Source organism: Rattus norvegicus, chromosome 1 (genome assembly GCF_021556685.1).
Source record: "Rattus norvegicus strain SHRSP/BbbUtx chromosome 1, alternate assembly SHRSP_T2T, whole genome shotgun sequence".
In the NCBI taxonomy this organism is placed as follows: domain Eukaryota; kingdom Metazoa; phylum Chordata; class Mammalia; order Rodentia; family Muridae; genus Rattus; species Rattus norvegicus.
Window position 1 is genome coordinate 217879396 of NC_141534.1, and position 11964 is coordinate 217891359.

The window sequence follows — 11964 nt, forward strand, 5'->3', positions numbered from 1 at the left end:
TCTTTCTCATGATTATTATCCTCTTTGTCTTCCTTAAGCATTTTAACCACAGTCTAAATTAATGCCCAAGTTACCCAAAATTGAGTGTGGTCCTTTCCCCCTTGTTTATATGACTTTTAATATTCTTTTAGAGTCTCATGCTACTGGAATAAAAGTTCCAAAGTTTCTTTTTCTGGAAACCAGGGATTATAATCATAAATACCTTGAAAGTAATCTAATACATGTGATTTTAATAGTGGTGCTCCATTTTCCTTTGAGAAATAATACACAAACTCAATATAAGGCAAAGCCTCTGTCCCATTATTATCACTCATCTCAGCTGTAAGGGTCTCCACTCTCCTATCTCATAGTCACTTCACATTCCCGATTCATGATGCCAAGTGTTTTCCTCTCTAGAGGCAGTGAGACCATGGGAGAAAGGAGCAGATAAATGAGGCCAACTGACGTCTTATGCAATAGCCAAATTTATTCAGAGTACCAATTTACATTGTTAGGGTTAAGAGGAGTCACAGGAGGAAAATGTACAATCAAACAGGCAAAGCCACATGTGACAGGTGAGCCACACACAGGAGAAAGACCATACTTGGCAGAACCATGTTTTCCGTATGTGCATGTCAAAAAATGATGATAGCAAGTTGCAATGAATAATGAGAGGTAAGTCACTCCTAGTCACCACACCTGTGAGAGGCATGAAATCATGCCAGGAAAAATTCTGTGTTTTTGAGGAAACTGAAATCAAAAGAGCTCTGCATGGTGTCTTGGAGTTTTCTCATAAGCACACAGAAGTCTCAAATGAATCCATTCTTGGGCCCTGTTCTGGCAAACTGGTAAAGAGAACTTAGGTGAATCTTCCATGTGGAGATTTGATAGGCGGTCCATCTAGAATCATCATTTAGAAACACAAATGTGTCTCTGAATTATTAAGAAAAGATTGTTAACTTGTGCTGTAGTATTTTTCAGCAAAAAGTTCTTAAAAATTTCTGATAACCATACCTTTAAGAAATAAATAATATTTTTTTCTACCATTTGTATTTAGAATTCATACAGGCACACTTTAACCAACACACCCACCATCAAAAGTCATAGCTTGTGATTTAGATCTCAGGTCACAAACAAACTATGACTACTGTCTTGTCATATTTTTTCTAAGCTTACTCAAGGTGAATAAATGTAGGATGATGTCGTACAGGTGAGACAAGTACAAGATAGAATGAGGCCTGTCATTGGTTGAGAAGGAAGGATGGGCAGGAGAAAAGTTTGAGGGAAGAGGAGGAGACTGGAACAGAGATGACTGGAGGAGAAGCTGCCGAGAGAACATGGAGGCTGATGTTATGATTCCATGCTGTACCTTTACAGGTTGTTATGAATGATCTTAAGGGATGGATGTGTACATGTCTTTGTATGTTTAGGTGTGCAACTATATCTTATCAATTGGATCAGAGGTTATTGGGTTGCGTGTTCTTTCTTGTGGCAATTTGACTTTGGGAGAGTGTGTGGTGGCAGAGACAATGGGCCGCCACAGAGTTGGGATGTGTGTTTCTGGCAAGATATCTACCAGATATCTGGGGCACTGTGGTGCCAGATCTAGTGGGGGTAAAAGAAAACCATTAATATAATTTCACAAGAACAAATAAATAGATATCATATAGTAATACAAGTTTCTGCAGAGTCCCAAGATAAACCAAGTACTTTGCTAGTATTTCATCATCTTGAATATAACCATAACATTGGCCAAGTCTTTACAGTACTGCATTTACTGTTGACAGTTTGAGTCCTACTGCATACAAGTACATAAGTCAAAAGTTCTAGGCTACTATAGAATTGTACACCCTCAGAAACCATTTTTGATGAATGATTGCCATGAAAAAGTTTGCTAGGTTTCAAGTGGTTTCTGTGGTACCAGTGAATAAGTAATATAGACATTGGTCACTGCAGTTAGATGTCATTATACTAAATTTATATAAATGTGTCAGAGCCTGCCCGACATGTGTCCCATATATATACAGCCACCAAAACTAGATAAGATTGATGAAGTTAAAAAGTGCATGCTGTGGTATTGGTACAGAGACAGACAGATAGACCAATGGAACAGAATTGAAGACCCAGAAATGAACCCATACACCTATGGGCACTTGATTTTTGACAAAGGAGACAAAACCATCAAATGGAAAAAAGATAGCATTTTCAGCAAATGGTGCTGGTTCAACTGGAGGGCAACATGTAGAAGAATGCAGATCGATCCATGCTTATCACCCTGTACAAAGCTTAAGTCCAAGTGGATCAAGGACCTCCACATCAAACCAGACACACTCAAACTAATAGAAGAAAAACTAGGGAAGCATCTGGAACACATGGGGACTGGAAAAAATTTCCTGAACAAAACACCAATGGCTTATGCTCTAAGATCAAGAATCGACAAATGGGATCTCATAAAACTGCAAAGCTTCTGTAAGGCAAAGGACACTGTGGTTAGGACAAAATGGCAACCAACAGATTGGGAAAAGATCTTTACCAATCCTACAACAGATAGAGGCCTTATATCCAAAATATACAAAGAACTCAAGAAGTTAGACCGCAGGGAGACAACCCTATTAAAATATGGGGTTCAGAGCTAAACAAAGAATTCACAGCTGAGGAATGCCGAATGGCTGAGAAACACCTAAAGAAATGTTCAACATCTTTAGTCATAAGGGAAATGCAAATCAAAACAACCCTGAGATTTCACCTCACACCAGTGAGAATGGCTAAGATCAAAAACTCAGGTGACAGCAGACGCTGGCGAGGATGCGGAGAAAGAGGAACACTCCTCCATTGTTGGTAGGATTGCAGACTGGTACAACCACTCTGGAAATCAGTCTGGAGGTTCCTCAGAAACTTGGACATTGAACTGCCTGAGGATCCAGCTATACCTCTCTTGGGCATATACCCAAAAGATGCCCCAACATATAAAAAAGACACGTGCTCCACTATGTTCATAGCAGCCTCATTTATAATAGCCAGAAGCTGGAAAGAACCCAGATGCCCTGCAACAGAGGAATGGATACAGAAAATGTGGTACATCTACACAATGGAATATTACTCAGCTATCAAGAACAATGACTTTATGAAATTCATAGGCAAATGGTTGGAACTGGAAAATATCATCCTGAGTGAGGTAATCCAATCAAAGAAAAACACACATGGTATGCACTCATTGATAAGTGGCTATTAGCCCAAATGCTTGAATTACCCTAGATGCCTAGAACACATGAAACTCAAGACGGATGATCAAAATGTGAATGCTTCACTCCTTCTTTAAAAGGGGAACAAGAATACCCTTGGGAGGGAATAGGAAGGCAAAGATTAAAACAGAGACAGAAGGAACACCCATTCAGAGCCTGCCCCACATGTGGCCCATACATATACAGCCACCCAATTAGACAATATGGATGAAGCAAAGAAGTGCAGGCCAGACAGGAGCCGGATGTAGATCTCTCCTGAGAGACACAGCCAGAATACAGCAAACACAGAGGCGAATGCCAGCAGCAAACCACTGAACTGAGAACAGGACCCTCGTTGAAGGAATCAGAGAAAGAACTGGAAGATCTTGAAGGGGCTCGAGACCCCATATGTACAACAATGCCAAGCAACCAGAGCTTCCAGGGACTAAGCCACTACCTAAAGACTATACATGGACTGACCCTGGACTCTGACCTCATAGGTAGCAATGAATATCCTAGTAAGAGCACCAGTGGAAGGGGAAGCCCTGGGTCCTGCTAAGACTGAACCCCCAGTGAACTAGATTGTTGGGGGGAGGGTGGCAATGGGGGGAGGATGGGGAGGGGAACACCATAAGGGAGGGGAGGGGGGGATATTTGCTCCGAAACCGGGAAAGGGAATAACACTTGAAATGTATATAAGAAATACTCAAGTTAATAAAAAAAAAGTGCATGGTGAAAAGGACTGGATATAGATCTCTCCTGAGAGGCATTTCCAGGTCATGTCCAATACAGAGGTCAGTGTTAGCAGCAAATCACTGAACTGAGAACAGGACCCCATTTAGGGGATTTAGAAGAAGGATTGAAAGAGCTGAAGGGGCTTGCAAGCCCATAAGACCAAGAATGCCAACCAACCAGAGCTTCCAGGGACTAAATCACTACCGAAAGACTATACATGGACTGACCCAGGGCTCCAACTGCATATGTAGCAGAGAATAGCCTTGTTGGGGCACCAGTGGAAGGGGAAGCCCTTGGTCCTGCCAAGGTTGGGCTCCCAGTGCAGGGGAATATGGGGGGGAGAGTAAAGGGGATGGATGGGGGAATACACGTATGGGAGAGGGGGAGTGGAGGGAATAGGGGCTTATGGACAGGAAACTGGGAAGGGGAATAACATTTGAAATGCAAGTAAAGAAATATATCTAATAAAAATTAAAAAAGAAAATATCAGAGCTTTTATTCTCATAAGAACAAAACTCCCATATATAGTCACAGAATAGTATCTTGTGCAGTAACTCATACACATGTCAAAGTTGTATTTCTCTTATGTCATAACCAACTCCCATTATGATCACATCCACAGGTAGAGTGTCTCTAGGATTCTTCAGTCCATTTATGTGTGCAATTTTTATAAGTTCCTTTGAGCCTTTCTGAGGTCTGTTGCTCACAATCAGTCATGAGCTGACTCTGACAGCCACCTGTCAAGGGAGGTGTTGGAGGTAGAAACAAGTTTAGTCATTTTCCATACAAAATTTACCAATTGGGCTGGTGAGATGACTCAGCAGTTAAGAGCACCGGTTGCTCTTCCAGAGGTCCTGAATCAATTCCTAAATGTCACATGATTGTTAACAATCATCTATAAAAGGATCTGATATTCTTTCTGACCTGCAGATGTATATGTAACAGAGCACTTATTCATTAAATAAATAAAATTGAAAAGCCACAAACAAACAAACAAAAGCAGAAAGCAAAGAAACAAAATTAACATACAAAACTTTTTTCTTTAATTGAACACCTACCACACATTCTGATATATCAATCTATATATTCTTGTGTTATGTAATACCTACAGTAATGAAGTAGGGACTGATTTAGCCACAAAGTACACTATACTTCTGCAACATGGATCCACAACCATGTGTTTCCCTCTATCTGAATATACATTTGTAGTATGTCTCATGGAACTAGACTATGAAGGATGCTTCCAGAGGCATATACCAACTTTCTTGTTAGGGTATAGGAAATATTATTTAATAATGTATTCTTTTCTCTAAGTGATACATTTTGTATACTAATTATAGCATCTAAATTGGATTCATAGCTGCGTCTAATCAGCTGTTGACATCTGGACACACTAGCAGGGTAAACTTGCTCCTGATTCTCAATTCCATGATGGAAACAGCTGCATAACCATAGTGATATACCTGTTGGGGTGATGAAATCGTGTGGCAGATGAGTCTGCAAGATGGGTTTTGCACCTGCATTAACACATTAATTTCTTAGAGTCACTTCTGGTCAAATGTGCCCATCCTGATGGCCCTGTGGTAGCATTTGTTAAATATTTTTTTTCTAAGAGGAAAGGAAAGGGATCCAGACATTAAATAAGAGATATGGGCACTTCTGTATACATTTATCTAGCTAAGTTTTTCCTACATTAATAGTTGTGGAGAAAAATTTGCTGTTTATGTCCTTCATCCATATCACACGCAAAGATGAAAGTCACCAAATTATCCAAAACATTTTCCCTTCCAACTGTATTTGTACAAATGCCACCACAATGGAAGACTTCTGGCTTTAAAGATTTTCCTGTTTGGAGGAAATGCTTTTTGTAAAACTGTATTACCAACTTGTCAATTAAGGCTTCACAACCAAGTATGATAGTCAGGGTTCTCAAGAGGCACAGAACTTATGACATGAATCTCTCTCTCTCTCTCTCTCTCTCTCTCTCTCTGTCTCTCTCTCTCTCTCTCTTTCTGTCCCCCCTATATATAAAGGGGGAGAGAGGGAGATATATAGATAGAGATAGAAGTATAGAGATTGAGGTTCATATACAGAGAAATATAGATATATAGATACAGATATCTAGATACTATAGATATATGCATATGGTATTTATTGGAATGACTTATAGACTGCATTTCTGCTAATGCATCAGTGACTAGCTGTGAATGGAAACTCCAAGAATTGAGTACGTGCTCAGTCCTAAAAGACTGGATATCTCAGGTGGTCTTCTGTACTTCTAGAATCCAAAAAACATGAGCTCTAATATCAGTGAAAGTATACATATTCAATATTTTTAATATACATTCTTTGAAATTATTTGTTTATTCATAATATAAACAAAATGAGATGTTATACATGTCTTCCCATTACAGTGAAGTAACAAAAGCCACAGTTATACATAACTTTTATATAAAGAGTGAATTTTCTTCAATATACCAGTAACTCTTGTCATGCTTTGGTGTGACTTTACAATATTATTTAATGATTATCTTAAGCTTAGGGTGAACTCGGGTCCCTCAGTTTTATCAGACAGTGCTGCTTGTCTTCCTGTTCCATGGATATGAAGAGGAGCACACATTGTCAGCAGTAGACCAAGGAGAAATGCATTTCTTACATCCTGAGTCCATGTTCATTCACAGAATTCCATAACACGGAAAAGAAAAGACAGCTCATACCTTGTAAGTATAGGGAAGAAGAACATTGGCACAGACATTGCCAGCTGGAAGTGGTGCCAGTTTTTAAATGAAAGAGCCTGGCCTGGCAATATCACGTTTCTAAAACCAAGACATAAACACAAGACATAAACAATGCCATCATGGCTAGGAATTTGGAGCTTGTCCATTCTAACACAGAAAGAAAAAGATAAATTGACTTGAAAGGGATTTGCAGGGTCAAAAACAAAGTTTGAACAAGGTCCCATTTCAAAAGCTTTGACTTACTGAGCAAGTTACTATTTACTGTTATGGGTTCCACACACAGTCCTGCCAGGAATCTTAGGGAGCAGTAGATGAGAAAGGTGGGAGCAAAAGCTGCACAGGTTTCAGTGACGGCCATTTGTAATAAAGCACATGTTAAAATGCACTTCCTCCCAAACCTGAGGAAACGGGAGAAATTAGCCTGTGGGAACAACGCAGTTTGCTTGAAACTTCGAAACAACTATAATTAATAAATGAGAAGTAATAAAAAGTGTCTAAGTGTGCGATCTCAAAATATTTTTCATTTTATGAATAAATACATTGTGATACAAGCTTCCCCTCTATTTCTCATCAGCAATTTCATTAATTCAAGCCATGCAAGACAGTATTATATTGAAATTAATATACCATAAAGATCCCACACTAAATCATATACTTAACATATTTTTTCACTATTTTCAATTTTTCTTTTTTAAATTTTTTAAAATATTTTTTTACACTCCAGATTTTGTCTACCCTCTGACGGCTCCACATCCCATATCTCCTCCCTCCCCACTCTGTTTCCACAAGAATATTGCCATTTCCCTACCCCATACCCCCAAACCACCAGACCACCCCCCCAATACCTGGGCCCTCCAGTCTCTTGAGGGTTAGGTGCATCTTCTCTGACTGACCCCAGGCCCTGGCAGTCCTATTCTGTATATGTGTTCAGGGCTTCATCTCAGTTGGTGTATCCTTCCTGGTTGGTGATCCAGGTTCTGAGAGATCTCAAGAGTCCAAGTTAGTTGAGACTGCTGGTTCTCCTATAGGGTCACTCTCCTCAGCTTCTCTCAATGTTTTCCTAACTGAACTACAGGGAGCAGCTTCTGTTCACTGCTTAGGTATAAATATCTGCATCTGACTCTCTCAGCAGCTTGTTGGGTCTTTCGGAGAACAGTCATGATAGACCCCTTTTTGTGAGCTTGCCATAACCTCAGTGCTAGTGTCAGGCTTTGGGGCCTCCCCGTGAGCTGGATCCCACTTCGGGCCTGTCACTGCACCTCCATTTCCGCAAGCTCTTCTCTATTTTTGTCCCTGCAGTTTTTTGAGACAGGAACAATTATGAGTCAGAATTTTTGACTGTCAGATGGCATGCGCATCCCTGATTTGATGCCCTCTCTTTCTGCTGGAGGTGCACTCTATAAATTCCACTTCCCCACTGTAGCGCATTTCATCCAGGGGGCCTCCCTTTGTGTCCCGAGAGTCTCTCACCTCCCAGGTCTCTGGTGCATTGTGTAGGGTCTCACCACCTCCTACCTCCTGAGACTGCCTGTTATTTTACATTTATTACTACTTTGTTACATTGATATGACAAGATACTTCCAGAGCTACTTAAGGGAGAAAAGATTTACCTTGGTAGAGAGTACAAGCAGATACACTCACCTGCCTGACAGATGGCTACATACAATAACTCATATAAATATGCCAGACATGAATAAAAATTTAGTGATAGAATTAATAGCCTGAGATCCACATACCAGGCCTCACTAGAAAAGAGAAAAAGAACCAAATCAGAGATTTGAGCTACTAAACCATAACTCCCAATTTTACTCTATAGCCCTATCTTACTCTTCAACATTGCTTTTGAATTCAATGTGGTTTCTAATATCAGCTAAAATTAACTGTAAGTGTCCTTACTGTAGCTTAGGTTAATTATTTAGAAACATGCTAAGAAGTACCACTCCTGTGCATATATCCAAAAGATGCTCCAACATAAAACAAGGACACATAATCCATTGTGTTCACAGCAGCCTCATTTAGAATAGCCAGAAGCTGGAAACAACCTCAATGTCCCTGAACAGAGGAATGGGTACAGAAAATGTGGTACATCTATGCAATGGAGTACTACTCAGCTATTAAAAACAATGACTACATGAAATTCTTAGGCAAATGGATGGAACTAGAAAATATCATTCTAAGGTAAGTAACCCAATCACAAAAGAACACACAAGGTGAGTACTCACTGATAAGTCAATATTAGGCAAAAAAGCTCAGAATACCCAGGATACAACTTATAGACCATATGAAGCTCAACAAGAATGAAGACTGAAGAGTGGATGCTTCAGTCCTTCTTAGAAGGGGGAACCAAATACTCACAGGAGGTAGAGGATGGGAGGGACTTAGGAGGAAGAGGAGGGGGAAGGGGGGAAGGGGGACATGATTGTGGGATAGTGAAAGGGACCCTGGTTCCCAAGGAGGTATGAAACCCTGGTGACCCTGAAGGGATGGTAGGCATTTCACCTGACTCCTAGGAAACCAGGGCAGTAACTATGTCACTAGTACACAGCTCTCCATAGGTTTGTGACCCTCAGTCATGTAAGGGCAATGCCCCAAGCCCCTTCACAGGTAGAGGACGTGATTGCAGGTCACATTCACTCAAGACAGATCTCCATTATAATGAGGTACCTAAAGGCCTGGAGGCTTAGCAAATGAATTTTCCTTCCCAGACACTCCACCTGGCAAAAGGTACTTAATCTCAGGCCCACTCTTTAGAAGTGGGGTATGGTTTTACTCATCCACTTTTTGCTATGGTAATAAATGCCTTGAAACCATGGACTGACTTTTTTTATCAGGATCGGTTGTGGGGAGCCACAGAGAAGCGCCTTCTAATCTCTGAAGAATGCCTCCCTGAGATCTGCAGGTGCAGCCACTAAGCCCAAGACCACCACCACCTTCCAGCCAAAGACTCTCCCCCAGCGGGACTGGTTCAAGTTCCTTCCTTTCCCCTTTGGCCCCGGCTAAATCCAGCCCCGCAAGCCCCGCAAGCCCCGCAAGCCCCCCATTCCATTCTCAGGTCTTCTGTGGCATCCCAGTGGCACCTGAGCCTGAGAACCAGAAAGCCCTGGCCTTCTTTCAGGCCCAGGTACCCCTGAGCCAGCTCCCATTCTGTCCAGTGCTCAGACCACAGTTCCCCAAACCCGGAGTGATGATGTGAGGCTTCTCACAGCCCTACACCCGCCTGATATAGCTGTCTCCTGAAAGGCTCTGAAAGAGCCTGACCAAAACAGATGTAGATGCTTGCAGTCAACCATCAGACTGAGCAAGTGAACCCCAGTGGAAGAGTTAGGTTAAGGACTGGAGGAGCTAAAAGGGTTTGCAACCACATAGGAAGAACAAAATATCAACCAATCAACTCCCCTCCCCGCAGAGCTCCCAGGGACTATCCCACCAACCAAAGAGGGCCCATGTTTCCAGCTGAATATTTAGCAGAGGTTTGCCTTATCTGGGATCAATGAGATGAGGCTCTTGGCCATGTGAAGGATCAATGCCTCAGTGTAGAAGAATGGTAGGGTGGTGAGGTGGGAGTACTTGGACACATGGGCAGACATCCTCATAAAAGCAGGGGGAAGAGGGATGGGATAGTGTGGTTGCAGAGGGGAAACCAGGAAAGGGGATAACTGTTGAAATGCAAATAAATAAAATATCCAATAATCTTTTTTTTAAAGTTCTCTTAAACAGGTCATAAAGTACAATTATTTGAGATACTTAAAGAATTTTCTGGATCAAATATATTAGTGTATAAATTCTAATATCGTTCCACTAGGTATAGATAGAGCCTAGAAATGACTTCATTCTACTCCCCCCTTCTTTCCTACTTTCTTTTCTTATTTTTGGTAAAAGTGAGTTTTTCACTAAGTGGTACAGTATTCTAATAAGGAGAAAGAGTCTAGCTTGTTACAGAGATAAAATATAATGTCTTTTTTTAGGGAATGATGAGATTGAATCCTGGATCACACACATGAAACATAGTCATTCTACCATTGAGTCTTAGATGGCCTTGTGGTTTTATATAATCACCTAGTTCTTTTTAACATTTAAATCAAGGGTGAATAACACTGTCTTGTTATAACATGTCTAAGAAGGCACATAAGTATTAGCTTAAAGTGAATTAGTGCATGGGTTTGAAGAGATAGATATCTAAGCAATAGAGAGTACTTATTTCTGAAGCCAAAAACCTGAGTTCAGGTCTTAACATACACATAGTGGCTCACAAACACCTGTCATTTCAGATTCTTGGGATACAACACCCACTTATTACTTCTTTGTACACCAAGCACCCATGTGATACACATACATATATCCTAGAAAATAGGATAAATAAATTCCTAAACTATGGTCATCCTTAGAATAAAATACTAGAAGGATGAGAACTGTTTCTCATTTAATATATCAGTAATTAATATTGGCTAAAAGTTGAAGACTGGGTTAAATGACTATCCACTATTTGTGCCATTGGTAAATCTACATCATAAATTCATTTTAGGGAATGGCGTACCTCAGTCACAGTGGTGGAAAGGAAGTTGCTCTTGTCATATACCCAGCCATCCACACAGGGCTCAGTGTCTGGCTTTGTCACACTGGAGAAAGTGCCATTCAAATGAAGAAGATGACACTGTGGTTGGGCAAAACGATGACACTTATCCAGTCTCAGGTTGGAGTCCAAGGGGATGGAGATTCTTAGGAGGTCATCATGACTCAGGACCTCAGTGTCATTGTCAAGGATGGGGACCCAGCAGTGATGACTAGGATGACTGTAAAGTTTTCCAAGATAATATTAGGCATCACAATAGAAATGAGGATGAAAAACAAAACCATCTGAAGGTTCTGGAATCTCCCTGGGCTTCCTACTTGATTCAGGAGTTCCTGAAAGGACATTGAGGCTGAATAACTATCTCCAAAAGGAGACAAATAATACTTTACTGTAGAAGAGTATTAGGAAAAACCACTAAAATTATATTTCACAAAGACACCCTAAATAGATCCTGACCCGTTCTTCATGTGTCCCTAGTCACTTCTGCATTGCTGTCATGGAACAATTCCCCTCTAGTGAGCTAATGGAGGTTTACAGTGCCCATGACATTTGCAATGACCTTTTCTCTCTCTAGCTTCTTCTTTTAAAGTCACCAAGTGCTCTACCACTGTTTTTATTTCTGCAATTGAATTTGTTAAAGATTTATTTTTAAAGGTATTTTGTTTCCACAATGCCCCATGGTCAAATATGGACATTGATCTGCAAACATTAGAAAATAAAG

The 11964-nt window shown here is 40.7% G+C and overlaps 1 pseudogene; it reads right to left on the reverse strand.

The window, feature by feature from the left end:
- Positions 1-4468: 4468 nt before the first annotated feature.
- Positions 4469-11587, reverse strand: Slc22a27l-ps1 (solute carrier family 22, member 27 like, pseudogene 1; annotated as a pseudogene).
- Positions 11588-11964: the final 377 nt, after the last annotated feature.